General features: G+C 39.8%; 1 pseudogene; it reads left to right on the top strand.

Moving 5' to 3' along the window:
* LOC129647250 (olfactory receptor 5D13-like) overlaps nucleotides 1–8,164 on the top strand; it is a 37,708-nt pseudogene extending 29,544 nt beyond the window's left edge.
* Nucleotides 8,165–15,568: the final 7,404 nt, after the last annotated feature.

Here is a 15,568-nt window from a genome sequence, read left to right as displayed (position 1 = left end):
AAATGTCTCATAATCCTGATAATTAGGGAAGATATTTTTTCATTGCCTTTCAAACGTCTTTGTTCCGTGGGCTATATATGATAGGATTGAACATTGGAGTCAAAATGGTGTAGAAAAGAGACAGCAGTTTGTCTAGTCCTTCATGCTCATTTGATTTAGGCTTTAAGTAGGTGACAGTGGCTGATCCGTAGAATAAAAGTACAACAGTGATGTGGGAAGAGCAAGCTTTGGTCCTTCCTGTGTTTTCTAGCAACTTTAGGATGGTGGAGCTAATTCTAATATAGAATCCAAGTATCAACACAAAGGGAACAGTGACAAACAATATAGCAAATATATAGACCACCATCTCATTAACAAAGATGTCTCTACAAGCCAGTTTTTTTTTTTAATTTTATTTTATTTTTAAACTTTACATAACTGTATTAGTTTTGCCAAATATCAAAATGAATCCGCCACAGGTATACATGTGTTCCCCATCCTGAAACCTCCTCCCTCCTCCCTCCCCATTCCATCCCTCTGGGTCGTCCCAGTGCACCAGCCCCAAGCATCCAGTATCGTGCATCGAACCTGGACTGGCAACTCGTTTCATACATGATATTTTACATGTTTCAATGCCATTCTCCCAAATCTTCCCACCCTCTCCCTCTCCCAGAGTCCATAAGACTGTTCTATACATCAGTGTCTCTTTTGCTGTCTCGTACACAGAGTTATTGTTACCATCTTTCTAAATTCCATATATATGTGTTAGTATACTGTATTGGTGTTTTTCTTTCTGGCTTACTTCACTCTGTATATACAGTGTCACTCTGCCATCTAGTGGATATGCTATTTGTATCACTTGCTGCTGCTGCTGCTGCTGAGTCGCTTAAGTTGCTTCAGTCGTGTCCGACTCTATGGGACTCCATAGACAGCAGCCCACCAGACTCTGCTGTCCCTGGGATTCTCCAGGCAAGAACACTGGAGTGGGCTTCCATTTCCTTCTCCAATGCATGAAAGTGAAAAGTGGAAGTGAAGTCGCTCGGTCGTGTCCGACTCTTAGTGACCCCATGGACTGCAGCCTACGAGGCTCCTCCAGCCATGGGATTTTCCAGGCAAGAGTACTGGAGTGGGGTGCCATTGCATCACTTGTTAGGGAAAGACAAATTCATACTCTTTGCTACTAATTTGCAGAGGGATTTTATGCTACTTGAAGCTCAGAAGGTAAAGGATCCGTCTAGAATGTGAGAGATTCTGGGTTCGATTCCTGGATTGGGAAGATACCCTGGGGAAGGGAACAGCAACCCACTCCAGTATTTTTGCCAGGAGAATTCCAGGCAGAGAGGAGCCTAGCGGGCTACAGTCCACAGGGTTGCAAAGAGTCAACCATGGCTGGGCGATTAGCCCTTTATACTCTTAGATCCTATGAAAAAATTCTACCAATTACTATGCAATTTTGCTGAGAATGAGACCACAAATATATAATGTAGGGTCAAACTGGGAATGTTGGGGAAAATAAAACCAACATTTCCTTCCCATTGTGTCAAACTAGTATTTAAACTGTATATAAACTTAAGCTGAATAAATAACCTCTTGTGTAATAAGAAATGATACTGGACTGAGACTATCAGATTTACTTTAATTCTTTAATCTTTTCTGAATATGTGCCAGACTGGAGCCCCAGACCAGATCAAAGAGAGATAAATAAAACTGCCTGTGTGCACACTAGACACCAGGGTGCCCTTGATGTCCTGCACTTCATACTTGCCATTCTCAGAGGTATCTACACATAAATACATGCAGGGGAAAAAGTGCAAGCGTTAGTTGCTCTGTCGTGTCTGACTCTTCATGACATGGGCTATAGCCCACCAGGCTCCTCCATTCATGGAATTCTCCAGGCAAGAATACTGGAGTGAGTAGCCATTCCCTTCTCCAGGGGATCTTCCCAATCTAGGGATAGAAGCCAGGTATCCTGCATTGCAGGTCAAATCTTCACCATCCGAGCCACCAGGGATCTATCTAAAATTACGTATTTACATGTCATACTGAATTTAGGAGGCTATTTTGAATTGAATTTCTTACTTTTTTTAAGCATGCTTTAACTACATACACTTATAGGAATGATCTCTTCAGTTATGTGCTGTGCTCAGTCACTCAGTTGTGTCCGACTCTTTGCGACCTCATGGACTAGAGCCCACCAAACTCCTTTGTCCATGGGAATTCTCCAGGCAAAAATACTGGAGTGAGTTGCCATTCCCTCCTCCAGAGGATCTTCCCAACCCAGGGATCAAATCTGGGTCTTCTGCATTGCAGGAGGATTCTTAACCATCTGAGTCACCAGGGAAGCCCCTCCTCAGTTATAGACAAAGATTAATAAAGTTTGTATTTAATTCAATCCTTATGTATTAAGGTGGTTAGAATGTACTACTTAGTTATAGTAATAGATTTTTTTTATCAGATGGAGTAGTTAAGTCAACCTGTTACAGATGTGTAAATTATGGATTTTGAGAATTATACAGATAATTTTAAAACAGTATTTTGGGAACACCAAGCAAAAAGTGATCTTAGTGAAAGCTCTAGGCCAGTGTGAGGACCAGTCACAGAATATGGGAAATGTAGCGAGACATTGTGGAGTTTAATATCTTGTCTGCATTCTTCCGGAAGAGTCTCCCCCTTTCTTTTGTTTACATTAAAGTTTGTGTCTCTAGAGCCCCTTCTTATATACTTTTAGTGAAACTGGGCAACCCAGAGACTCGGAGTCATTCACACTATTCTGTTCATCTACACTGGAGAAAAAAAAAAAAAGAAAATTCTTTTATTGTTGTTGGTCTGAAATTAGCTTCCTGCGGCTTTTAAAAGTTAATTCATTTAAAATTAAATTTCTGTCCTCAGGACACAGAAAAAAGGTCAGTGTTTCTTTCATATTTCAGCCTTGAAATATTTGAAGACAGTGGTAAGAGTCTCCTTTTGTTTTCCCTCTGTGTTCCAGATGTCTTCAGGCCTTTGATTGGTTTATCAGATGCTCTAGCTCCCATATTACACCTCACTGTTTACTACTTCACGTTGTAGGTGCCTGGGTAATTATTGCTAGCTTCTGGGAATCATTGACTTGTCTGCAATGAGATGCTGTCAAGAACATAGTGTTAGTTTCTGAAACAAAATGAAAATGGGAGTTATTTCCTTCTGTTTACATCAACTACTAATGCAACTGCATTGAATGCCATGATTATAATATTGAAACTGAGTCAATTTCATTCCCATTGTCGACACCGGTTTACAACCATACTCTCTCCATTACTACATACTTGTCCTGTGGGCATAGAACTCTATTTCAACTCTATTCAGCAGTCGGTTTAGTTCAGTTCAGTTCAGTCACTCAGTCATGTCCGACTCTTTGCGACCCCATGAACTGCAGCATGCCAGGCCTCCCTGCCATCACCAACTCCTGGAGTTCACCCAGACTCACGTCCATCGAGTCAGTGATGCCTCCAGCCATCTTATCCTCTGTCATCCCCTTCTCCTCCTGACCCCAATCCCTCCCTGCATCAGTATTAATCCTAATTGCATTCTTTACACCATTTAGATTCTCTGGTCCTCTGATTGTATCTCATACTTTTTGTTGTTGTTCAGTCTCACAGTCATGTAAGACTCTTTGCAACCCCATGTCCTGCAGCATGCCAGGCTTCTCTGTCCCTCACCACCTCCCAAAGTTTGCCCTGCATAAACTCTACTTCTAATTGAAAAAAAATTTTGAACATTCAAATTCCTACCTTGGTTCAGACTGTCCTCTCTGCTAAAAATGTCTTTTGTTTTTCTTTCTTATCCCTGCAATCTATCTTAACACTATAGTTTGACTCAAAGTTCAAAGTCCTATTGTGATTTTATTGATCAGGAAATATCTTGGTCATTATTCAAGTATCTCAACATGTGAAGAACACTCTTAATATGCTTGACAAAAGCTTAATGAAAAATAAATAAGCAAAACACAAAAATATTTTACACAGTGCAATGCAGAAAAGTGTAGTATTTTTTTAAGCAAATTATTATTTCTCTCACTACATTATAATTATACCATAACAATGCCATTGTTGAACTTCCCAGTTGGTGCTAGTGGTAAACAACCCAACTGCCAATCCAAGAGAGACAGGTTTGATCCCTGGGCTGGGAAGATTCCCTGGAGGAGAGCACTGCAACCCACTCCAGAATTCTGCCTGGAGAATCCCATGGACAGAGGAGCATGGCGGGCTTCAGTCCACACCCTCTCACAGAGTCAGACACCACTAAAGTGACTTAATGCACACGCACCCAGTCACATTATCATAAGCCATAATTGAGAACAAGCTTAAGTCTCTGCATTGCCACTCAGAGGACATCTGCCTACTGATCTTGAAATAATTTTAGATTTTGAACGGTCAAGAAATGCCTTCTATTCCATAGGTTGACAAGGTGTGTTCTGCAAACCAAATCTGTCCTACTGTCTTTTATAAATAAAATTTTATTGGAACAGAGTCATGCCTATTGATTTATATATTGCCTACAGGTGAATCCATGCTGCAAGATACAAAAGTGCATAGCTGAAGTTGAGACTATGTGGCCTATGAAGGCTAAAATATTTACTGTACAGCTTTTTCCAGAAAAAAGTGCTGCTCCCTGTTCTATTAAATTAAGTCACTGGAGTTGAGATGTTTATATGTTAAGATATGACAGTTTTTTAAATAATAAATATACTATACTTCTCATAAACCTAGACTACAAATTGAAAAATAGAATACCAGAATACTTTTTTGCAATTTCAATAATAAATGTAAGAATAAAAAAGAATTGTGCTCATATTTGTAATAGTAATGCAAGTTGTATTATCTTAAGAAAACCAATGGTTTTTACAGAAAATGAAACTCACAACACAATGTTAAGGAAAGGATAAAAAACACTATAATATGATTCATATTGTATAAGTTTTACATCCAAACACATCAATATGTCCCTCAGATACAGAGAAAGTGAAAGTTGCTCAGTTGTGTCAGACTCTTTGTGACCCTATGGCCTGTACAGTCCATGGACTTCTCGAGGCCAGGATAATGGAGTGGGTAGCCTTTCCCTTCTCCATGGGATCTTCCCAACCCAGGGATCAAACCCAGGTCTTCCACATTGCAGGTGGATTATTCACCAGCTGAGCCACAAGGGAAGCCCAAGAATACTGAAGTGGGCAGCCTATCCCTTCTCCAGGGGATCTGCCTGACCAGGAATTGAACCGGGGTTTCCTGAATTGCAAGAGGATTCTTTACCAACTGAGCTATGAGGGAAGCCCACAGATACAGGGGGACAGCCAGAAATTCAACAAAAATTAAGAATCTTTGGATTGTTACCCAATAGCTGATTTTACTTTTGCATATTTCTGCATTTTGCAAGTATTTAAAGACAAAAATATAGTGTCTAGTTCAACATTTTAAAAAGATCAGTGGACTAGAGTGCATGATGAAATTGTTCCTCAAACTTTGGGAAAAAATGCATATGCAACCAAAGTATCACAAGGGCATTATTTCATCTAATTGCCCCATTTGTGGTCTCAAGGCAATAGTTAAATAATATTCTCTAAGGTTAACCTCCTTAGGATTTTGGTGTCCTATATATGTGACAGTTTTATGTTAGGGTTCAGCTTTTTTGGTCTCCTTTTTTCTTGGTCAAGTCTGAATGTATTTTTAATACATTATAAGAGAAATTCATTTTTCTGAAATATTCATTGCAATATACTCTAGATTCCTGTTACTATTTTTCAGGCTTATTACTATATTAAAAAAAATGACTTCTCAGCAGAAATTTTCCTGGAATCCATTAAACTTAGTAAAGAAGCTTTATTAAATGAGCCAGTCAAATTCTTCTACACTCAGGTGAGTTGATTTTTATTTCACTTTAAAAGGAATATAATATGTTCCTAATATACTCCATTAATCTTTGCAGGAGGCAAACAAGCACGGGTATATATCTAACTGCCAGGTTACCTGTTTAGTTGACTAGAAGTCTTTGATTATTTATCTTTCACCACATTTATTATTGTTCACCATGCTACATCACAAGGAAATTTTTTTTTTCTGGATCACAATATTTTCATTCCCTTTATACATACAAACTTTAATAATAAACAAGAACTATAAGTTGTCATTTGTGCTTATATGGATTATATCCTGGAATAATGCTCTAAGAAACAAATTGAGGCTGAGATTTTATAATTTTATAGTTTCTAAAATGCCTGTTACATGACTGAGTACATAGTGGGTCTGCAATGGGAAAATTATTCCAGGCTAATTGCACAGAAAAGAAGATAAATACTATGCACAGCACCTGTGCTCACAGCTGAGCATGGCTGACACTTCCTGGGCTACATGAGTGATTGGGAACATTGGCCCCAAGCCTGTTGACAAATACAGAGTTTGGGAGGTGGTGTGAAAAGCTACAGGTGTGGAGAAGGAACAAGTGTGCATCAGAAATTGTATTCATCTTTGGTGAAGATTTCCCTTTCAACCCTGAACTACTCAAACTTTGTTACCATAGACATAGGGAACACATCCTGACTTTTTAAAAAAGTGTTTTCAGTTAGAGAATATGTGCTGTATGATTTGTATGTTAAATTGAAACATACTTTCAGGAAATCAGGAATTAATCACATGTTTAAGAATGTAAAGGAATAACTGAAGAAAAAGAGTGGGGGAATATGTGAATGACATAGTTATACATGTACAGGAAATCTTGAAGTGTTATATGTGTTCTTGGAGTATAAATTTATAAAACCTGAATGAAAATAACAGAGTGTTTAATTTCAACTCCTAATGAGATATAGAATTTTTAGAGAATTCTATGTGGAATGAACTTCCCTTTATACTGAGTGCCATTTCAGGTTTTGGTAAGAATTTAGGAAGTAGCTTTGAAAAGAATGAATTTTAATGTCAGAAAAAGACAGTAGAGGCATTTTGGAGGGAAAGAGGCTAATTAAAAAAATAATGATAATTCAATGCACTCTTTTTCCCCATATGTACTCTCATTCTATGCCTACGTGAGGAAGATCCCCTGCAGGAGAGCATGACAACCCTTCCAGTGTTCTTGCCCAGAGAATCTCATGGACAGAGGAACCTGGCAAGCTACAGTCCATGGAGTTGCAAAAAAGTCCGACAATACTGAGGGAATAACATTACATTTCATTCAAATTTTGCTTCAGATTTCTCTGAATCAGCTTTTATATTTTGCCCACAGGAACCAAGAAAACCAGATTGCTGAAGTCACTTTCATTCTCTTGGGGTTCTCAGAATATCCAGAACTCCAGATACCCCTTGTCCTGTTATTCTTAACCATCTACTCCGTCACTGTGCTGGGGAACCTTGGCATGATTCTAATTATCAAGATAAATTCCAAACTCCACATCCCTATGTACTACTTCCTCAGATATTTGTCCTTTGTTGATCTCTGTTACTCAACAGTAGTTACACCCAAGCTACTAGAAAACTTCATTGTGGAAGACAGAACCATCTCCTTCATAGGATGTATCATGCAATTCTTCTTTGCCTGAATATTTGTGGTGACAGAGACATTCCTGTTGGCAGTGATGGCATATGACTGATTTGTGGCCGTTTGTAACCCTCTTCTCTACACAGTTGTCATGTCCCAGAAGCTTTGTTCCTTATTGGTGGGTGCATGATACTCTTGGGGTACAGTCTGTTCCCTGACTCTTACCCACTTTTTATCTGAATTGTCCTTTAGAGGAAATAATATCATAAATAACTTTGTGAGCACGTGGCCATTGTTGCTGTTTCCTGCTCTGACCCCTACATTAGCCAGGAGATCATTTTAGTCTCTGCCACGTTTAATGAAATAAGCAGCCTGATGACTATTCTCACCTTCTATGTTTTCATTTTTATCGCTGAAGATGCCTTCAACTGGGGGGCGCCACAAAGCCTTCTCCATCTGTGCCTCCCACCTGACTGCCATTACCATCTTCCACGGGACCATCTTTTTCTTTTACTGTGTTCCTAACTCCAGAAGTTCATGGCTCATGGTCAAGGTGGCCTCTGTCTTTTATGCAGTGGTCATCCCCATGCTGAACCCAGTGATCTACAGCCTCAGGAACAAAGATGTGAAAGAGACTTCTAGGAAGCTTGTCAATACCAAATTTTATGTCAATGAATGTAAAATGGCTTAGGTTTGCTTTTTCATTTACAAGAGCACTGTGGAGAACTGTCCACGTTTTCTAGCATTTTTAATAGCATTTCAAATTCCAATTTTAAGGAAGGAAAACAGTGCACACATTTAATGTAATTCCCTTGTTGATACATCATTCAACAACTTTAGTAAACTGTAGAGACTTGGCAATAAAATAATAAATAACACCTAATTAAAACCTAGACGGTTTAAGTCTCTAGATAAACTGTCATGTAAAGATTTCTGAGTAAAGACACATTACCATTTGGCTGTTCAGGTGAATCTTCTTTTTTTATTTTCTTTAAGTCATTATAAGTCATTGAAGAATGGATTTGAGTTGTCATGAAAGTTTATAGTTAACCATGAGGGAGTTACATCAGTTGAATCATAGTAGCTAAGAGTTGTTCAATACTAAGACACCAAAGTTAAAAGACATGCCTGTGCTTAGTTGCTCAGTTATGTCTGACTATCTACAATCCTATGGGCTTTGGCCTGATAGGCTCCTGTGTCCATGGCAAGAATACTGGAGTGGGCAGTCATTCTCTTCTCCAGGGGATCTGCATGACCAGTAATCAAACCTATATCTCCTGCATTGCAGGCAGATTTTTTGCCATCTAAAGTACAAGGGAAGCCTAAATTTAAAGGATATATTTATTTAACACCCTATAGAAAGAATTGGTACATTGTAAGTGCAAAGTACATTGTACCCCACGTCCAAGGTAAGAGAAACCCAAGTAAGACGGTAGGTGTTGCAAGAGGGCATCAGAGGGCAGACACACTGAAACCATACTCACAGAAAACTAGTCAATCTAATCATACGAGGGCCACAGCCTTGTCTAACTCAATGAAACTAAGCCATGCCCATGGGGCCACCCAAGATGTGCGGGTCATTGTGGACAGGTCTGACAGAATGTGGTCCACTGGAGAAGGGAATGGCAAACCACTTTAGTATTCTTGCCTTGAGAACCCCATGAACAGTATGAAAAGGCAAAATGATAGGATCCTGAAAGAGGAACTCCCCAGGTCAGTAGGTGCCCAATATGCTAGTGGAGATCAGCGGAGAAATAACTCCAGAAAGAATGAAGCGATGGAGCCAAAGCAAAAACAATACCCAGTTGTGGATGTGACTGGTGATAGAAGCAAGTTCTGATGCTGTAAAGAGCAATATTGCATAGGAACCTGGAATGTCAGGTCCATGAATCAAGGCAGATTGGAAGTAGTCAAACAGGAGATGGCAAGAGTGAACGTCAACATTCTAGGAATCAGTGAACTAAAATGGACTAGAATGACTGGATTTAACTCAGATGACCATTATATCTACTACTGCGGGCAGGAATCCTTCAGAAGAAATGGAGTAGCCATCGTGGTCAACAAAAGAGTTCGAAATGCAGTACTTGGATGCAATCTCAAAAACAACAGAATGATCTCTGCTCGTTTCCAAGGCAAACCATTCAATATCACAGTAATCCAAATCTATGCCCCAACCAGTAATGCTGAAGAAGCTGAAGTGGAACAGTTCTAGGAAGACCTACAAGACCTTTTAGAACTAGCACCCAAAAGAGATGTCCTTTTCATTATAGGGGACTGGAATGCAAAAGTAGGAAGTCAAGAAACACCTGGAGTAACAGGTAAATTTGGCCTTGGAATATGGAATGAAGCAGGGCAAAGGCTAATATAGTTTTGCCAAGAAAACGCAATGGTCATAGCAAACACCCTCTTCCAACAACACAAGAGAAGACTCTACACATGGACATCACCAGATGGTCAACACCGAAATCAGATTGATTATATTCTTTGCAGCCAAAGATTGAGAAGCTCTATACAGTCAACAAAAAAAGACCAGGAGCTGACTGTGGCTCAGATCATGAACTCCTTATTGCTAAATTCAGACTGAAATTGAAGAAAGTAGGGAAAACCACTAGACCATTCAGTTATGACCTAAATCAAATCCCTTATGATTATACAGTGGAAGTGAGAAATAGATTTAAGGGACTAGATCTGATAGAATGCTTGATGAACTATGGACTGAGGTTCGTGACATTGTACAGGAGACAGGGATCAAGACCATCCCCATGGAAAAGTAATGCAAAAAAGCAAAATGGCTGTCTGGAGAGGCCTTACAAATAGCTGTGAAAAGAAAGGAAGTGAAAAGCAAAGGATAAAAGTAAAGATATAAGCATCTGAATGCAGAGTTCCAAAGAATAGCAAGGAGAAATAAGAAAGCCTTCCTCAGTGACCAGTGCAAAGAAATAGAGGAAAACAACACAATGGGAAAGACTAGAGATCTCTTCAAGAAAATTAGAGATACCAAGGGAACATTTCATGCAAAGATGGGCTCGATAAAGGACAGAAATGGTATGGCCCTAACAGAAGCAGAAGATATGAAGAAGAGGTGGCAAGAATACACAGAAGAACTGTACAAAAAAGATCTTCATGACCAAGATAATCACGATGGTGTGATCACTGAGCTAGAGCCAGACAACCTGGGATGTGAAGTCAAGTGGGCCTTAGAAAGCATCACTACCAACAAAGCTGGTGGAGGTGATGGAATTCCAGTTGAACTATTTTAAATCCTGAAAGGTGCAAGGCTTAGGATCATAAAATCAGTTCCTGAAAATACCTAAATATCTAAAGACCTGTTCCACCAGTTTCCCTGGGGCACAGAGTGCCTCCCTCTCTACCCTGAGTTCCCCTCAGGGGTGTCGCAGGTCAGCTGCAGCACAGGGTTCAGTCTCCACAGAGGCGTATGGCAAAGGCCCTTGTTGTTCAGTTGTTGGCAAAGATTTTGGCAAGAGATAATTTGTAGTTGACACCTCCATCAATATTCTCCTTCCCTAGTCAGAGGAAATCTAACAAAAATCAAATAGATCCCTCTTTTCCACATTCTTTGGATTGTTCATTGTGTTTTAGAAGCATTCTCCTTAACTACCTCATGTGGGGATATTACTACACTTTGATCATATTTATTTTTATTTAAATGTTTTATATATACAACACACACACACACATACCATTAAATTCACTCTTTTCATATAAATAATTCTTTGGGTTTAAATATATGTTCAAGGTTGCTCACCCATCACCATTATCTCCTTCTGGAATATTTGCATCAATAAGACACTCATGCTAATGTCTGTCACTACCTCTTCTTCCCTTCCCCAGCTCTGGCAACCACTAATCTGCTTTTTGAGTCTAAGTAATTGCATATCTGCCCATCTCATGCAAAAAGAATCATGAAATAATGTGTGTCTATGTGTGTGTGTGTCCTGTCAGGTTTCTTTTCTTCAGTTAAATGTCTTTAAGGTTAAGTCATGTCGCTGAATGCATTGGAATTTTGTTTCAGTAAATGGCATAACAATACTGCATTTTACAGATACAGCACATTTTATTGAACCATTCTTCAGATGGATGAATGTTGGCTTGTCTCTATCTATTATGAATAATGATGTTTTAATATTTATGTCAATGTTGTCTTTCAAGTTCAGTTCAGTTCAGTTGCTCAGTTGTATCCAACTCTTAGCAACTTCATGAATCACAGCATGTCAGGCCTCCCTGTCCATCACCAACACTTGGAGTTCACTCAGACTCACGTCCATTGAGTCGGTGATGCCATCCAGCCATTTCATCTTCTGTTGTCCCCTTCTCCTCCTGCTCCCAATCCCTCCCAGGTTCAGAGTCTTTTCCAAAGAGTCAACTCTTCTCATGAGGTGGCCAAAGTACTGGAGTTTCAGCTTTAGCATCATTCCTTCCAAAGAAATCCCAGGGCTGATCTCCTTCAGAATGCACTGGTTGGATCTCCTTGCAGTCCAAGAGACTCTCCAGAGTCTTCTCTAACACCACAGTTCAAAAGCATCAATTCTTCGGCACTCAGCTTTCTTCACAGTCCAACTCTCACATCCATACATGACCACTGGAAAAACCATGGCCTTGACTAGATGGACCTTTGTTGGCAAAGTAATGTCTCTGCTTTTCAATATGCTATCTTTGTTGGTCATAACTTTTCTTCCAAGGGGTAAGCATCTTTTAATTTCATGGCTGCAGTCACCATCTGCAGTGATTTTGGAGCCCCCCAAAATAAAGTCTGACACTGTTTCCACTGTTTCCCCATCTATTTCCCATGAAGTGATGGGACCAGATGCCGTGATCTTCGTTTTCTGAATGTTGAGCTTTAAGCCAACTTTTTCAGTCTCCACTTTCACTTTCATCAAGAGGCTTTTGAGTTCCTCTTCACTTTCTGCCATAAGGGTGGTGTCATCTGATATCTGAGGTGATTGATATTTCTCCCAGCAATCTTGATTCCAGCTGTGCTTCTTCCAGCCCAGCGTTTCTCATGATGTACTCTGCATATAAGTTAAATAAGCAGGGTGACAATAGACAGCCTTGACGTACTCCTTTTCCTACTTGGAACCAGTCTGTTGTTCCATGTCCAGTTCTAACTGTTGCTTCCTGACCTGCATATAGGTTTCTCAAGAGGCAGGTCAGGTGGTCTGGTATTCCCATCTCTTTCAGAATTTTCCACGGTTTATTGTGATCTACACAGACAAAGGCTTTGGCATAGTCAATAAAGCAGAAATAGATGTTTTTCTGGAACTCTGTTGCTTTTTTGATGATCCAGCAGATGTTGGCAATTTGATCTCTGGTTTCTCTGCCTTTTCTAAAACCAGCTTGAACATCTGGAAGTTCACAGTTCACATATTGCTGAAGCCTGGCTTGGAGAATTTTGAGCATTTTACTAGCGTTTGAGATGAGTGCAATTGTGCGGTAGTTTGAGCATTCTTTGGCATTGCCTTTCTTTGGGATTGGAATGAAAACTGACTGTTTCCACTCCCATGGCCACTGCTGAGTTTTCCAAATTTGCTGGCATATTGAGTGCACTTTCACAGCATCATCTTTCAGGATTTGAAATAGCTCAACTGGAATTCCATCACCTCCACCAGCTTTGTTGGTAGTGATGCTTTCTAAGGCCCACTTGACTTCACATCCCAGGTTGTCTGGCTCTAGCTCAGTGATCACACCATCGTGATTATCTGGGTCGTGAAGATCTTTTTTGTACAGTTCTTCTGTGTATCCTTGCCACCTCTTCTTCATATCTTCTGCTTCTGTTAGGGCCATACCATTTCTGTCCTTTATCGAGCCCATCTTTGCATGAAATGTTCCCTTGGTATCTCTAATTTTCTTGAAGAGATCTCTAGTCTTTCCCATTGTGTTGTTTTCCTCTATTTCTTTGCACTGGTCACTGAGGAAGGCTTTCTTATTTCTCCTTGCTATTCTTTGGAACTCTGCATTCAGATGTTTATATCTTTACTTTTATCCTTTGCTTTTCACTTCTTTTCTTTTCACAGCTATTCGTAAGGCCTCCTCAGACAGCCATTTTGCTTTTTTGCATTACTTTTCCATGGGTCTGGTCTTGATCCCTGTCTCCTGTACAATTTCATGAACCTCCGTCCATAGTTTATCAAGCACTCTATCTATCAGATCTAGTCCCTTAAATCTATTTCTCACTTCCACTGTATAATCATAAGGAATTTGATTTAAGTCATACCTGAATGGTCTAGTGGTTTTCCCTACCTTGTTCAATTTCAGTCTGAATTTGGCAATAAGGAGTTCATGATCTGAGCCACAGTCAGCTCCTGGTCTTTTTTTGTTGACTGTATAGAGCTTCTCAATCTTTGGCTGCAAAGAATATAATCAATCTGATTTCGGTGTTGACCATCTGGTGATGTCCATGTGTAGAGTCTTCTCTTGTGTTGTTGGAAGAGGGTGTTTGCTATGACCATTGCGTTTTCTTGGCAAAACTCTATTAGCCTTTGCCCTGCTTCATTCCATATTCCAAGGCCAAATTTACCTGTTACTCCAGGTGTTTCTTGACTTCCTACTTTTGCATTCCAGTCCCCTATAATGAAAAGGACATCTCTTTTGGGTGCTAGTTCTAAAAGGTCTTGTAGGTCTTCCTAGAACTGTTCCACTTCAGCTTCTTCAGCATTACTGGTTGGGGCATAGATTTGGATTACTGTGATATTGAATGGTTTGCCTTGGTAACGAACAGAGATCATTCTGTTGTTTTTGAGATTGCATCCAAGTACTGCATTTCGAACTCTTTTGTTGACCACGATGGCTACTCCATTTCTTCTGAAGGATTCCTGCCCGCAGTAGTAGATATAATGGTCATCTGAGTTAAATCCAGTCATTCTAGTCCATTTTAGTTCACTGATTCCTAGAATGTTGACATTCACTCTTGCCATCTCCTGTTTGACCACTTCCAATTTGCCTTGATTCATGGACCGGACATTCCAGTTTCCTATGCAATATTGCTCTTTACAGCATCAGAACTTGCTTCTACCACCAGTCACATCCACAACTGGGTATTGTTTTTGCTTTGGCTCCATCCCTTCATTCTTTCTGGAATTATTTCTTCACTGATCTCCAGTAGCATATTGGGCACCTACTGACCTGGGGTGTTCCTCTTTCAGGATCCTATCATTTTGCCTTTTCATACTGTCATGAACATTACTGATGTTCTATTTGTAAGTAGTTTACTTATACAGCCTAAAACAAGTATGAGTGTGTTTGTTCTTTGCATTAGACATTTACCAAATCTAACATTGCCTTGCCATGTTTCAGTTTAGTTCAGTCACTCAGTCATGGCCGCCCCTTTGCGACCCCATGGACTGAAGCACACCACGCTTCCCTGCCATCACCAACTCCTGGAGCTTGCTCAAACTCATACCATTGAGTCAGTGATTGCCATTTTTATGCTAAAGTATTTCAGTGGCAAGGATGAAGAAAGAGGTCAAGATACAGGAATTTGACTGTAATATTAAAGCATTACATCTGTCATTGATAAATTACATCTGCACAATGATATTTTCCATGAGTCATTGGTGCATGTATGAGGAGAATATGATATGAAGACATTAAAATGGTAAAGAATGAAGAATACTGAAATTGACAAGATAAAATAAATTTTGTGTTGTATTGTTCCATTTTTTTTTTCAGATTAATATCAGGAAAGAAGAATCATTTTGCCCAAATTCCTATCTGGCTTAGAGATTATCTTTAAAAATTTCCATAATTTCTTGTTAATTTCTTCAATTCAAGGAGGGGAAGCCTACAATCAACTGAATCAGTTCTCTTTTTTTTTAACTTTACATAATTGTATTAGTTTTGCCAAATATCAAAATGAATCCGCCACAGGTATACATGTGTTCCCCATCCTGAACCCTCCTCCCTCCCCATACCATCCCTCTGGGTCGTCCCAGTGCACCAGCCCCAAGCATCCAGTATCGTGCATCAAACCTGGACTGGCAACTCGTCTCATACATGATATTTTACATGTTTCAATGCCATTCTCCCAAATCTTCCCACCCTCTCTCTCTCCCACAGAGTCCATAAGACTGTTCTATAC

The sequence above is a fragment of the Bubalus kerabau genome, chromosome 3 (genome assembly GCF_029407905.1).
Source record: "Bubalus kerabau isolate K-KA32 ecotype Philippines breed swamp buffalo chromosome 3, PCC_UOA_SB_1v2, whole genome shotgun sequence".
NCBI lineage: Eukaryota > Metazoa > Chordata > Mammalia > Artiodactyla > Bovidae > Bubalus > Bubalus kerabau.
This window is presented reverse-complemented; position numbering and strand designations above follow the sequence as displayed.